Source organism: Lepisma saccharinum, chromosome 6 (assembly GCF_977018435.1).
Source record: "Lepisma saccharinum chromosome 6, izLepSacc3.1, whole genome shotgun sequence".
In the NCBI taxonomy this organism is placed as follows: Eukaryota; Metazoa; Arthropoda; class Insecta; order Zygentoma; family Lepismatidae; genus Lepisma; species Lepisma saccharinum.
In genome coordinates this window covers 30,248,678-30,265,397 of record NC_139234.1, presented here as the reverse complement: position 1 = coordinate 30,265,397, position 16,720 = coordinate 30,248,678, and positions in this window count along the sequence as shown.

Genomic DNA, 16,720 nt, shown 5'->3' with positions numbered 1-16,720 from the left:
AAATAACAAATATATGCGTGATTATAATCCAGAATTGCCATCAAATTATATACTGTATGTAGATGCAAACAGCCTCTATGGTTATGCCATGATGCAAAAACTGCCATATGCAGGGCTTGAATGGGTCGAAGATTTCAATATTGAGGATCTTCAGAACTTTGATGACAGTAATTATGGCTTATTCTTAGAGGTTGATTTGACAATTCCAGATCATTTACATAACAAATTTTCTGATCTGCCCCCAATTCCCGAGGTTCAGTGCTCACCTGGCTCTAAACAGAAGAAGCTCATGATGACTCTGGAGCCAAAACAAGGTTATGTCATATATTACAAAAACCTCCAGTTCCTGATGAAACATGGTGTTCAAGTAACCAAACTTGGCAAAGTTTTGAGATTCAGGCACTCAAGATGGTTGAAACCATATATTGATACAAACACGGAGCTTCGAACATCTGCAAACAGCCAATTTGATAAATCTTTGTTTAAATTGATGGTCAATTCTGTATATGGCAAAACAATTGAAAATGTCAGAAAACATACCGATGTTAAAATAATTACTGACCCCAGCCTGAGCAAAAAATTGGTTGCAAAGCCTAATTTCAATTACAGAAGAATTTATGATGAAAATATGGCACTTTTCAACATTAAAAAAACAAAGATTAAGTTTGATAAACCTATTTATGTAGGGGCTGCAATATTGGATTTGGCCAAATTGCATATGTTAACATTGTATTATGATGTGTTGAAACCTTTTTATGGTGATAATATAAAATTGATGTACATGGACACGGATAGTTTTGTTCTTGATATTAAAACAGAAAATGTTTATCAAGATATGACCCAGCCTGAATTGTTTCAATATTTTGACACCAGTGAATTGCCAGGCCATTTGAATATTCAACCCCACAACAAAAAAGTGCCTGGCAAGTTAAAAGACGAGACACTTGGTGATGTTATTGTAGAATTTGCTGGGTTAAGTGCCAAGATGTACAGTTTTAAAACATGTAGTGGTGTTGCTGCCAAAAAGGCCAAGGATATTGGCAAAGTAGCTGTGGAAAAAGAGCTCCAATTTGAAGATTATAAAAATTGCCTCAAATCCCAGAATTTAATCAAAATATCAGAATCCAGAATCCAGAGTGTGGATCACTTATTGACTTCAAATGTTGTAAGAAAAGTGGCTCTGGACCCACATGATGATAAGAGATGCATTTTATCATGTGGAATACATACTCTACCATGGGGTCATTGTGATTTGAAAAATGGCAATCAATGCCCAATTACAGAGCATGATTTGAAATAAATAAACATGCCTATGAACTTATTTGGGTTTAAAAAACAAGGTATTATGGATCTGCCAGCACCACAACCCTCTTCTGATATGCTGTCTAAACTGAGTGGCTTGTTAATTATTCATCTGAACAGCATATTTACAGATGTTGATGATGAAACAGGCAAAATATTGTACATATTTAACAATAATTTAAATTATTACCAATTACCTGTAGGTGGGCAATTGCAATTTATTACAACCCCTGAGGGCGATGTTAAAATTTCAGTAGGGAGAAATATTTATAGAATTAAGCACTCAAACATGGTTTCTGGCACTGTTTATACTGTTTCTGCTGGTGATTGCTTATATATTGAGGTCCCTGGATCTTATGACAAGCTTATACCTTTTTTTATAGAATTAAGAATTAGATATTCAATAATAAATAACCACTAAACAAAATGCCTAATGATATTTTTGGCCATACAAGACATGAAGATCACAGTGATGAGATTTTGATGCTTGATGTCAGAGTCAAGAAATTAAGAAGTGATTTACAAGCTTTACAAACTACACTCAATGCCAGTCTTCAATTAGAAATTACAAATTTGCAATCACAATGCATGGACCCTCTTCTTAAAATTGATTCTGAACTCAAATTGCTGTTTCAGAAATATACTGACCTGGCTACATTGGATAATTTTCAAAGTTTAGAAGAGGCTGTAGCAGCTCTTCAAGCCAAATTTAAGACCCAGGCTAACAACTCTGAGCAATTGAAACAACAATTGGAAGAGCAGATAAATAATGTCCAGACACAGCTCCAAACAATTGTCAAAAGCATAAAATCACAAGAAGATTTTGATCTAGTGATTTCCACTCTAAAAGAACAGATTCAATCACTCCAAATACCTAATCTGGATCCTCTGAACAATGCCATAGCCGAGGTTAAAGAAAAAATTGAGACACTTGAAAATTTTATGAACAATTTGCCATCTTCTGATGCTTTAAATGCAATAACTCGGAGTGTAGCAAATATTAAGCTGCAACTTGAAACATATGAAGATTTTGGAAAAATTCAAAGTTCCATAACCCATCTTGAAGGTACAATAGCAGCAGTGCAAAGTGATTTGGCAAATGTACTAGAATCCAGATTGCCCGGTATTGTAGACACACTCATCAGTGTCCAGCAACAAATCACAAAGCTTGAAAACCTCAATACTGAATCTGAACTATCTCATTTTCATCACTTGATAGATGATATCCAAACAAAACTTGAAATTTTACAACAATCCACACCCTCTCAGGCAGATATAGCCCTGCTCCAAAATGCTATGCAAAATGTGGCTGATGCTTCTGAATTAAATGATGTGAAATTGGCACTTGAATCTTTGCAAAATACAGTCTCAAATCTTCCTACATCACAGGAACTTAAAAATATTAAGAGGGCAGTGAATAGGATATTGAAATCAGAAGATATCAAGAATATCCAGGCAGAGATCAAACATCTCACTCAGACAGTGGCCACTCTACCAACCAATCAACATATTAATGAATTGCATGCCTTATTTGAGGATATCAGAAGGCAGGTCCATGATCTTACAGCTCAAAATTCAAAATTGGCAGTTGTTGAAAATTTGCAACAAATTGTTGCTAATATCAAGCAACAGCTAGGAACCATGGAATCCAATCAAGCAAATGCTCTGTCTGTTTTTGCCACCCAGCTCCAAGAAATTGTGCAACAATACAAAAAACTTGCTGTGGACATAAGAATCAAGCCTGGGCACGATGAGATTGTTAGAACCATCAATGAGCACCTTGAATCTGTAACAAGCAGATTGCTCACAGCAGAAAAGGAAATAACAGGCATAATCGAGAATCCAAAACATTCAGTAATTCTTGAATTGTACAGCATCCCCAACAAAGAATATGATTCTCCATTTACACCAGGTGGCAAAATATATATGCTGTCCCCTGCACAATTTTATTACCAATTTTTTGTTGGGGGCACATTGAGACCAATCAAGATCAAATATTGGCTTCAACCACAGGCACACCACTACCCCACCTTATCAATAACAAATGCTGATAACAAAGTGAAAATCACCAGTGTAGAATTGGAGGATTTTACAGATCCCAATACATTGGAAACAGTCTATGCAGAAGATGATGGCTCTTTGGAATTTAAAATACAAATAGGGGACAAATTATATTTAGAAAATCCTGCAGTTTCAGCTGCTGAACACCCCATAGTTGCAATATTCTTGTTTACATATTATGTCTAGACAAATTATTGTTGATGAATTACACAGACAGGCCCGACATAATTTTAAGAGACTCCCAGTAGTCACAAAAAGCATAGATGATTTATGGCAAAGCGACTTGATTGAAATGGCAAGTGGGCAGTTGAAAAACTTAGACAAAATCAACAAGGGCTACAAGTATCTACTCACTGTAATAGACACATTTTCAAAATTTGCCTGGGCTATGCCACTCAAATCCAAGACTGGAACATGTGTTACAGAAGCTTTTAGAACAATTATCAATCAGAGTGGAAGATCCCCGCACTATTTGCAAACAGATAATGGCAAAGAATTTTATAATTCAGTGTTTCAACAATTTATTAAAAGCCAGGCAATAAAACATTATTCGAGTTACAGTGATCTCAAAGCCTCAATTGTAGAGAGATTCAACAGAACCTTAAAAAATCTTATGTATAAACAATTTACACTTCAAGGTAATTATAAATGGATTAATATTCTTCCAGAACTTCTACAAAAATATAACAATTCTGTCCATTCCACAATCAACATGAAACCCTCTGAAGTAACTTCATCTGATGAGCAAAAATTGATCAGCACTGTTTATTATCCTAGATATCAGCCAACAACAAGAAAGGCCAAATACAAGGTGGGTGATCAAGTAAGAATAAGCAAATATAAGCACTTATTCAAGAGAGGCTTTACAAGAAACTGGAGCACTGAATTATTTACAGTGGTTCAAGTTAAACTTGGGACCCTTAACACATATATAATAAAGGATCACCGAGGAGAAATTCTCAAAGGCAGGTTCTATGAACAAGAGCTCAGCAAAACTAAACAGCCTGACACATATCTCATAGAAAAAATCATCCGCAGAAAAGGCAACAAGTTACTTGTCAAATGGCTAGGACTTCCAGAACACAGCTGGATCGATGCAAACAAAATAATAATATGAACACCTGGGATGTTATAAAAAGGCTGCCGGAACCTGAACAACAAAATAAGAGAAATGGCAAATTGCTACCTGATAATATTAGGTGTCTTATTGTTGGGCCATCTGCTTGTGGTAAAACTACACTAATGGTTGATAATTTTTTATTGGCACCCAACTGGTTAGACTGGAAAAACAGGCATTTGTATATCTTCTCTAAGAGCTTGGAACAATTAAAATATCAACAGCTGATGAGGCTATATGATGGATTGGATATTGCCACTTTTGAACCAGATGTTAAGCCACTTGATGAATGTCTCGATAATTCTGTTGTTGTGTTTGATGATATTATATTGGATAATCAAAACAAGGTTAGAAATTTCTTTACACAGGGCCGGCACAAAAACATTGATTGCTTCTACCTGGCACAGACTTTTTCAAAAATACCCAAGCAACTGATCCGGGACAACAGCAATTTTATATGTGTGTTTCATCAAGACCATACCAACCTCAAACACATACATGATGAATATGTAGGTGGGGACCTCAGCTACAATGATTTTTCCAAGTTTTGCAGCAAGTGCTGGAACCAGGACAGTTATGGGTTTGTCACAATTGATATGACAAGAACACCCAATAGTGGCAAATACAGAAACAAAATCAACAATTTTCTAGACATTGAAACATAAATAAATAACCATGAAAAGGCCAATCATTGATGATCTTAAGTTAAGAGATTATCTTGTAAAAAGATTTAAGGGATGGAAATAAGAGAACCGTGGAATTTATGAAAAACACAAACAAAAAGAACAGCCTGTAATTGATGCTATTAATAATTTAGGTAAGAATATCAAAACTGTTACAGAGCAAAATCAAAATTTGCTCACAGAGCTTGTACCTGTAGCTGCTAGGAACATATTAGATTATCCATTCACCCCACTTTCCAGTATTCATACACCTAGTCCTATTGCTCCTAGAAGAATTGAGGCTAGTCAGGATCCTATTGAATTGGGTCTTCTTGCTCAAAAATATTTAACCACACCTAAAGACAATAAAGATGAGGTGTTTGGCTTATATGCTGACACAGAGCAGGATGGCAGCATTATTCATAGAATTGGCAATTTCAGAGTAACATTTATGGGAGATGATATAATTGTATATTCAGAATCTCGACTTGGAGAAAAAGGTGCTTTTGTTAAGTACCCCGGAACACCTGGATTGTGGGAACTCATGACCAGGAAGAGACCTGGCAGCTATACAGATCAAGATTATGAGGATTACAAAGAAATATTAATAAAATCAGATGCTCTATACCAGAACAATGATCCCACACAAAAAAGGGTCAAGTCGAGCAGTGGAGCAAAATACAATAATTTAATCAAGCCCATATGGTCACAGATCAAGACTGGCAGTGGAATCAAACAATACAACACCCTGCCTAAAGAATTTGTGTGGGTTGATGATGTCAGGAAACTTGTAGATAGGCTATTGGTAATAGCTGGGGAGGAAAATGCTGGGAACCACAATTTTTACAATGAAAAGGTTGGAATTATGGACATGATAAGCACCAAATTGTCTAATTTTATAGTGAATGACACTAAGGGGATTGGATATCTCATAAAAATTATTAATACTCTACCACCTAAATTTTGGAATATTTCTGAGGGTCGGGGCCTTGTTAATGACATTATAAACAAGCTGCCATTTGAACTACACATTCCAGGCTATCAGTATTGTGGTCCCGGCACAAAACTGGATCACAGATTAAACAGAGGGGATCCTGGTGTTAATCCTTTAGATGCTGCTTGTAGAGACCATGATATTGCATACAACACACATTCTGATCTTGACAAGAGACATGTTGCAGACAAGAAATTAGAAGAGGCTGCATTTGGCAGATTTGTAAGCAAAGATGCTTCTTTGAGTGAAAAAATAGCAGCATTGGGAACCACCATAGCTATGAGCACCAAACAAAAACTGGGGTGGGGGTTGTGAATATGTATATAATAAACCTACAATGAAGGCCAAGGGTGTTATGTATCAAATACCTTATGCAGGTCTCAAATCTCTTAAAACTATTGACAGTCTTTTGACCAAGAAGCAGCGCAAGAAAAAAAATTCTTGTATTGCAAAAGGGCATGGTATGAAATTGTTGCTTAGCACCCCCCAATTAAAAAAATTACAGCAATCAAGAAAAAAATCACGTGGGAGGATTTATATTTACCATCCCTGCCATCTTAGCTGCTCTCGGGGCTGTGGGGAGCTTGGCTGGGGGTTCAGCCGCAATAGCAAAAACAGTAATAGATGCCAAGAAAAATAGGGCAGAATTAGATGAGCAGAGGCGCCATAACCTGGCTATTGAGAAACAGGGCAAAGGTGTTAAAAGAGCCATGAATAAGTTTAAAAAAAACAAGAGCCGCTTACAAACCAAGATATTGAAGCTTTAATCAAGCCACTGGGCATCAAACATTTTAGAGGTGTGTACATGTCTGATTCTCTACCAGAACAACCACTCAACAAAGAGTGTGGCATTGTTAATTTGGATAAGTACAAAAATCAAGGCACTCACTGGATCTGTTATCTTAAATATTTAAAAAATGAGGCATTTGTGTTTGATTCATTTGGAGGTGTTCCACCTGAAAATTTAATAAAATATCTAAATTCAGCTAATCTTTATTACAATAATGCCCGTGTTCAAAACTTCAAAGATGTTAATTGCGGACATTTGTGTTTGTTTGTTCTTAGATATATGTCTCAAATAAATAAACCATCAATTGAAGATTTTCAAAAAGCCTTGTGGTATCTGAAACATCATGGGGGTATTTCATCTCACCAGCCAAAATTCAATATTGAAACTCAAATTGCATGATGACATAGTGTATCCCAAAACAATAGCTCTCAGGGCATTTTATGGCATGTACCTAATCCCCAATATTACACACCACAACAACACAATTGCAGTAGGGGATGAAAAAATTGTCATTACTCCAGGGCAGTATAATCTATCCACTCTAAATGCTCAATTACCCAGAGGTGTAGTGTTAAGTCAAAATTCTGTCACTCACAGAGTAGAAATTGTATCTGCCACAGAAACAGTGGATCTGGACACTATAGGAGAGCTGTTAGGCTTTGAGAACAACACAAAACTTGAACCAGGCATCAAACACACTGCTATGAATATACCTAAATTCTTGGCCATAGAGACTCTGAATATTCACTGCAATGTGGCTGAGGGTATGATCACCAAATCAAATGGCATAGGCACCCACAAACAAACAGGCATCATTGCAACATTCAAACCTAATTCTGAATTTATGGAGCCCATCATCTACAATCCATCCCCAACATTATATTTTCCTGTGTGCCATAATAGAATAGATAATATTGAGTTGATGGTCACTAATGAAAAAGAAGAATTAGTTGATTTTGCTGGAGCCACAACAACTGCAATCATAGAGATTAACATTTAAATAAAAATACATACAAGAAGAAAATGGAAAATATTGAGAGTTATGAGCTACAATCATTCCCCCCAAACAGGAGGATATTTGCAAATTTAAATCAACCCAACACAGAAATTGAGGTTGATCTTGATGTAGGGGATGGATTTATACACCCCCACAGAGCAGATCTATACATCAAATTTGATGTTGTAAAGCTCGATGGAACCGATTATCCGGCAAATTCAAATATAAGACTTGTAGACAATTTTGTGCCACATCTATTCTCTGAAATTGAGGTCAGAAAGCATGGCGTTGTTATAAACAGAGTGGATTATCCCGGAATTACCTCCACAGCTTTGGCCACATTAAAATTATCCAAAACCGAGGCTTCATACTACAAAATCGGTGGATTTGAGGCTGGTGATAAGATATTATCTAAGAACCACACAGTGCTGTTCCCCATGCGCCTGTTGCCAGGATTCTTCTCAGATTACAAAGATATTATGTGGAAGGGTGGGTTAAGAATCACATTTAGAAGAGCTGCAAATGATAACAATGCTTTGATGAGGTACAGTGCAATAAACTCTGCAGGAGAAGCTCTGCCTAATACCCTACCAGATGCAGGCAAATGCATTATTCAGACTATGGAGTTAAGAATCCCTGTTGTTGAATATGAGGCCAGTTATGCTCTTAAATACAAAGCAGATATAGTAAAAAATCCACAGGTTCCTCTGCAATTTTATACATATCAATGTGTACAGAAGCCCGCAACTGGTACTTATTATGAATTTGATGCCACAAATTCATTCTCCAGTATTCAATATGACATGCCTGATTTTGTGGTAGTACTGTTTCAGACTGGAAGACACAACAATCAGGAAAAAAATTCAAGTAAATTTGATAACTGCAACATCAAGAACATATATCTTAAAAATGGCAGAAATGAGGTCTTTCCTAGAGAAAATTATAATTTAGACATGTCCAAGAATGATTTCCTCAAATTATATGAGGCCTTTTCGGCTTTCAAGAGGGTCACTACTGGCAATACTGACATGTATTACACACCAGATGAATTCAAAGCACAGAGACCCATGTTTGTAATTAACACTTCAAAAAGGAAACAGGTTGTGGTGAATGACAGAACAAACATTAAAATTATCTGTGAATTCCATGAGGCTTTACCTGATGACACCATATGTAGTGTTATTCTCATAGGAGAAAAATCATATGTTTATGATGTAATAAATGAGAGGGTCACAGAGCAATTCTAGAAGATATTATGCTGTTGCACAACACACAAACCTCAACTGTTTATCAGCTAGCAGTGAATATCTTATGTGTGGGCAGTTGTATATATTTCAATCTTATACAGAACTCAAACCCAAAGCCCCTGATTACAATGCCACAATATTAACACGTCTCCAAATGGAATATGCCCACATTTTACTGGGTTCTGAAGACCTTGATACAGACAAAATTGGATTTTGTTTCTGTCATAATATTTTCCAAGTCTTTGCCTAGGTTTATATTATCAGAATAGAATTGCTTTCAGCATGAAGAAGAGCAGTTCATTGCCACTGGGTCAGAAAATATGTATCTTTATCTCAATCTTTGTTACATTTTTACATGTTGCAGACATGTTACACTTTTCCCCCTGTTGCACAAAAAGATTAATGGCCCCTTCAGTGACACAGGAAAATCATTAATGTTCCCTTCTAGCGTGTAGATTTTATCTCTTGCGTGCCGGCAGGACATGCAGGCAATTAATTATGCCTACCCGCTCTTCTTCTATTGTATTGAGCGAGTGGTTATAAAACATGAGAAAATAAGAAAATTGAGAAATTTAGTTTTTGTACAATATATTGTTGTAAAACATTTTTTACCAGGGTTTCAGATCTGGGGGCTATCAACTAGCAGTAATTATTCTCAAAATCTCACTTGTGGAGATATTATTTTGCCACATGTATTTCAATCTTAAATATTTTATCAGGACTCGAACCCCGAGCCTTTTGTTTACAAGGCAACAATATTATCATTTTGCCATCAGGGGAGGCTTCACATTTTATGAGGACTTAAACCCAAACCTCCACACCTGAAAAATTGGGGTATAGGCCCCTCTTGCCATTGTTTTAAGTATGGGTAAAGCTATATCTGTTGAGCCCTCGCCTTTTCTACACTAGAAATTCAGAATTTCTTAAAAATCAGAGCATATCACACCTGAAAAATTGGGGTATAGGCCCCTCTTGGCTTTGTTTTAAGTGTAAGCAAATCTGATTGTTCAATCAAATAGCCTCGCCTTTTCTACACTTGTAAGTGGTGCTTATCCTATCATCAATACAACTACTATAATATGTGTTAATTATTTCATGAACACCATAAATTCAAATTTAAGCAATGTTTTTTTAGGGAACAACACTATTTTTGGAGAAAATGTGTCTTGCTTGCCCCCCCTGGAAAAAATACCTTCCTTGCCCCTCCCTGGAAAAAATCCTGCGGACGACCATGGGCATAGATGAAAGATCGATGATGAATGGAGCGATCCTCCATCAATAAATGATCACTTGAAGTACAATATAAAAAACACTTTGTCAAAAAATCCACACTTCAGTGATTTTTACTAAAACCAGTACTAAAAAATAGCTCCGACCGAAACATCGTCAAAAAGTGACTATTAGCAATCAATATCATTTCAGTTTCAGTTCTAATAAAAGCTAGTAATGTAACAACTAAATTATATGTGAAAAAGTAAAGTAAAGTGCTCCCTTGTGTTTTGCACCACGGCATGAAGGCATATAGGGGGTGTGGAGTTAAGGCCCCACACTTTCTTGATCACAGCCGAAGGGGGTGATGTGATCAACACCATGGCCCTGGCCGCCTTTACCCCCCCCCCCCCCCCCGAGTATATATACAACGTTGAGTGGGCGCCGAAGCAGCTTGAACAGGTGGAAAAAATGCCGGTAGTTATATGTGATGCATCAAATATTTGTTTCCCCATAATTATAATCGACAACTCCATGTTAGGTAGAAGAGAAATAAAACAAATACTACTGTATGTCCCATTAAAAAAATCAATACCTCGCCTGTGAATTTGCAAGAGAGACATGCATATTTTCTGTGACTGAAATAGTATTATTCTGGTGTGGCTCATGTAAATAGAAATGCCATAACAGACTTTTCCTTACAGTCCACTCTGAGTTTTTAATCACTACGTAAATGTAGTGGTGAAGGAAGAGAACGCTCACGAAGAACACCCATGTCAAAACCGGTATTCGAATTCGTAACGCCTTGTGTCATAGCGCGCTGTGTTTGATTGATTGATTTTGTTTATTTTACTTCGCCTTTCTGCCAGTTTTGGATAATCGCGAAGATCAGGATGGATGATGATATGGTGAAATTGATGAAGGAGCACTCGTGCCCAGGTCGGTATTCAAACCTGTCATGTGCCAGTTCCGACGACACAATGAAAAACACAAGGAAGACATGTTTCCCGAAAGCGACGATAGATGGCAGCACGCCATATAAAGAATAGCAGAGTTCATTGTAGAAACTAGGAGCGGAGAAGAGTGATTTGCAAAATACATAAAGGAAGAGTATAAAAATTATAGAAGGAGTGAATAAAATGTTGTAAATAGCCAATTAAGATAAATAAGAATATGCTCGTATATGAAACAAATATGAAAGTTAATAAGTGAGCAAATGAATTCAGAAATGTATCTCCTTTTTGATCCTAGTGATCAAAATTTGATTTAATACCTCTTACGAGGAGAACATCGTCAGCTTTTGTGTTTATCCGTCCCTCGGTGGCACTGTGTCAAATTAGACGCCCCGATGCACTTACGGTTGCGCTCCTTATTAGACGCACTGGGCCATAGGCAGTGCTTGCTGTTAGCGATCCTGGGCTATTCCCCTTTTTGTCGTTACTTAGTAGGTGGCGCTACTGTCAGTTTAGACGCCCCTAATCTTTCTATAAGTATAGCTTGTGTCGTTTGTATAATGCCAAAGAAACGGGCAAAACGAGCGCATACAGGTAATAAATGAGATTACGCTTTAAAGGCAAGGACAATAAATTAGAAGAAAGAAAAGAAGAATAAGCCTTTTCCAAAAATAGGAGGAAGAAAAGAAGAAGCCTTTTTCCCAAAAATTACGAGAAGAAAGAAGAAGATTTCCTTTCAAATCAGTATATATATATTTCAATGTATATATAAGCTTCGCTATATATTTTCTCTGTATTGTGCACAATTTTCAGAATATAGATCCGCATTTAACTATATCCTCTTGGCTATAAAACGCTTTCTTATTTGGAATTCTCGAATAAAGAACCTATCCCCTGAGATTAAGATATTTCTGTAGTCGGGGTATGTTTATTTTAAGAAGTGCACTAGAGGGACGTTGCAAACCCAAGGCTCCTGGCGTCGTAGCGCGCTATGCTAATCACTCCAAGAAGATCGGCATAGCGTGCTGTTCAAGCTCAAAAACTTCTCCATGTAAAAGGAAGGTGGTTGGTAACATTGAGACATAAGCGGGAATCGCAGGCGGAAGACGAGGCTAATTTCCAAGTCAACTCTGAGCCTGAGAGGCCTAGAACCGAACGACGTCGCCTTCTCCCGTCCGATATTTTCTCGTGTCAAGGACCGAGTCTCTGCGGAGGGCAGGAGGGACAAAGGAGACGACGGGTGCAGCTCGCCTTCCAGAGACATGGAACCGCGCGGGACATTTTTCTGCTCTCTTTCGCGGCCTTCCTCTCCGCTTCCGACACTGTAAAGGATGTCAGGGTGATTGTAGTGAAGGAGAAACTCCAGAACACTCGCGGAACTATATAACAGCGAAATTCGAATGAAGATTCAGTTGTCCTTACACAAACGTGATCGCAGTCTTTGGACACTTCTGCGCCGGACGTTACGCACAGAAAACGACAAACAGTAAATTCCACAACGCAACAATTAATACATCATCATTCGTCGGTTCAGTGGCAGGGTATTAAATGATCGATTTCGCCACCGAAGATCCAGAACGAGGTTTTGGGAATGAATATTTCTTTGTGATTGTCCCTCATAAATTCCAAACAATGATTATTCTTTCGCATGTTGCTGTTAGCCGAAAGTGGAAGAAAATCGACGCTAAATAACAAACTACGAAATTAATACACCAGTGCATCCACGAAGATATTTTTTTTCACATGGTATTAGAGCCGACCTTCGTGATGGAGTGGTTAGCACATCGCGCTACGACGCCAGGGGTCCCGGGTTCGAATCCCTGCCTGGGCATGGGTGTTCTTTGTGGGTGTCCCTTCATCAATTGCATCATATCGTCACTCTTCTTCGCGATTAGCCAAAAATGGCAGAAAAGCGAAGTAAAATAAACCAAATCAATCAATCAGTGGCATCAGAGTAGTACTACACAGTGACTATAAACTGTTTACGAACCACATGATTATACATATTATATATTATTTCAATTTTCTCAAGCAAAATCCGATTGTGGTGTCATGATCTGCTATTCATTCAAATCCATGCTTTATAGAGCGACATGCATAAGTATTACAAAGCAAATTGTCCATTGCAGAGTTTATTCTCTTAGTTCTACCCAATAAAAGCTCCAAGATTTAAACAAAACGCCAAACAAAGCGCTGACAACCTCTGCATTACCATACGTAAAAATTCAGTACTTTAACAAGTAGGATGCAAGATAAAATTTGATGAAATTAGTCATGGACAATTTACCGAGCAATATTTGTGCATCTTCCTGTACTAACAACAGGTCCTAATTACGTGGTTGCCTCTCACCACATGAATAGTTCCAGAACAATGGCGCTTATAGCATGACGTTATTCAAGGTCACAGCTCTATGTGTGCGCATTTGAACATAATAAAATGAGAACTGTATGTTTTTATACAGCCTCGTACAAATTTCTTTAGTAAATCGCTGCATATCTTTCTTTGGCAAGATGATAGATATTCAGAACTTTTCGCTCTCCACAAGCGTGGCGCTGTATTATATAGTTAAATATAGGTAATGTTTGTGAAGTATTATTTTAAATAGTTACATAAATTAGTTCAGATATTACTTACATTATGATTTACACTATCCATATTTTGTTATATTAACGTATAATATATTAAATAAGTATAAAAAATTAACTTTTACTGTGTGCAGAGTAAAAAACAGTTGTAAAAGACGCAAAAAATGTAATCAGAAGTGTAACATTATTGCAAGCAAGATATTATAAATATAAATAAAATGGAGTCATTTTTCCATAAGGTTAAATAAATATATAAATGGAATATATTTTCGACCATATTCAAATTGCACCCCTCATAGTAAACTCTGCACCTTATATGCATCCTTAGATAAAAGATCCTGTTGCTTACTGTGCATTTCTGACTCGCTTTACATTATTTTCTGTCAGAGCTGCAAGATGATCGTGTAATAGGCATGGGAGCCCGCAGGGGGCCCCCCTGAGATTTTGGGAAAGAGTTAATGTAATTTGAATGGTGAAATTGTATAGATATATTGTAACAAAAGGATTGTTTTCTTTGACTTACAGGCCGTACGTTACAGCAACTATTATTATTATTTTTATTTGAAATAGGGTTACATTTAAGCTTAGTCTAACTATAAAAAACAGCTTTTAGTTCTACATGAATTAATGTTAAATGTACAGCTATGCAAATTGTATATAGATATACGAGAATAGGGAAATTACAAATGTATGTAACTTTAAAAAAAACGTAAGTAGTAATAGTAGTAGTAGTAGTAATAGTAATGTAATATTAATAATAACCAACAAAAAATAAAAAATTGTAATAATAATAATAATAATAATAATAATAATAAAAGTTTGTGACTGCCCCCTTGAGAAAAAATCCTGCTGGCGCCTTTGGTAATAGGGTCTTTAGCGCTTGGCAACTCCGAATAAACCCAATTTGTGGTACAATACGAAACTCGCGTTTGCAACACCATACATTTGACACTGCTGTTTCAGTGAAATTACGTGCCATCTATGTTACGTGGGTGTCCTGGAGGTTGTCACAGAGACAATAAGCTTCTCATTACGTGCTTAATGTGACGACCGCGATCGCTGGCTATATCATCCAACTGGCCATCAACGGATATGGTTGAAACAATAGCTCAACAGTTAGAATTGCTTGTAATCGATTGTTACGTACCCAACTGCTCTGTGCCGTGTCAAGCAGACTGTTACCAGTTGCACTATCGTACGGGCAATTGTTTATTTCAGGTAGAACCTTACTATAATTTAATGAAAAGAAGATGTGTCCTCATTGTTCTTTTAATCCATAATCATTTTCCTCACCGTGATTTAACCTGACAAGAAAAATGTTCATTTCAAAATTGGAGACTGGAGAGCTGTTTGCGTAGCGGTTCTCAAAGAAAGTCTGTGTGTCTATTTATGTAGCTGTAAGCCCTAATACGTTGTTTTTTTATAATGCCTCTTGTAATTTTGCTGAAGTAACCTACAAAGAAACCTAGAACGAAACTGAATTGGCAACATGTCATTTACTCCACGTGGACTTGACAAGTACTGTTCAGTTCCTAAAACGGACGCTATTGGTGGGAATGGTTTGAGGGAAGGATATACTTGGTTCCATGTGGACTTGACATGCGGTTGTCAGAGGGAACCTGATCTTTCGGAACTTTCTTTGAAGTACAGTGGCGTTCGACTTATACTTTACCTGCCGGAAACTAAAAGTTGAAGAGGTGATTAGTATGGCTTTCTTCATCATATCTTGGAATGTAAGGGAGGTGACCCTCTCTGAAAATACCCAAATGTCAACCTCTCTTCCATTTAGTATCCTGGACTGCATTTTGCACACTAATGGGTTCTGGCGTCTGGGCATACAGCCAGTATAATCGCTGTGTAACGTACGCTGTGTTCAGTCCATACGTGTTTGTGATGGACCTTTCATCAATTTCATCTTACACCATTCATCCACATCTTTGCGATTAGCGAATGTGGCAGAAAAGCGAAGTAAAATAATCCATCATTACTTGACTGTTCATCACGATAACGGTACCAGACAGAGCAAAGGGGTTGTATTAGTGGATACTATTTACTTTTCCATAATTACTTGTCGGACTCATAACGGAGTGGTTAGCACAGCGCGCTACGACGCCAGGGGACCCGGGTTCGATTCCCAGCCTGGGCCGCATGGATGCTCTTTGTCTCCCTTCATCAATTTCATCATATCCTCCCTCATCCTCACCATCGAAATTAGCCAAAAGAGACAGAAGCGCAAAAATTAAACCAAATCCATCATTACGTAATACTGATTGGTTAGTGAAAATGTGGCGCCTACAAGAGAGGTACGTCCAGAAGTTCAAGGTACAAGTGGTGTGTTATGCTCAAGTTAGTGGAAATCGAGCGGCAGGGAGGAAATTCTATGTCGAGGATCTTAACGAGGAAAATTGGCCACCGAGATGTGTTATGTGTACAACCCACTTTAGATCGCGACTGTACAATCAAGTTAACCTCAAAGGGAAAGCTAAATGGCGACAGAAATCAGTTATCGTGGTCCTCACCTAAGCATTCACCTGAAGGAATTAAGGAAAACTAATTGCCTCCTGAATGTCAGTCTGCCAATGTGTATTACACGCACTTTCTCACGAACAAATGTGACGAGTTTAATTGAAAGGATGACAAACACTCACCTAATTCGCTCACTGTACTTATTTCAACAACACCAACAAGTTTTCTCTGTATGTTATTTGCTGAAGATACTTCAGCGATGGTGTTGAGAATTCAAATTTTGGACAACAAAAGTACGCCCTATGGGTGCGAAATTACTTTTCTATTTTGTATAGA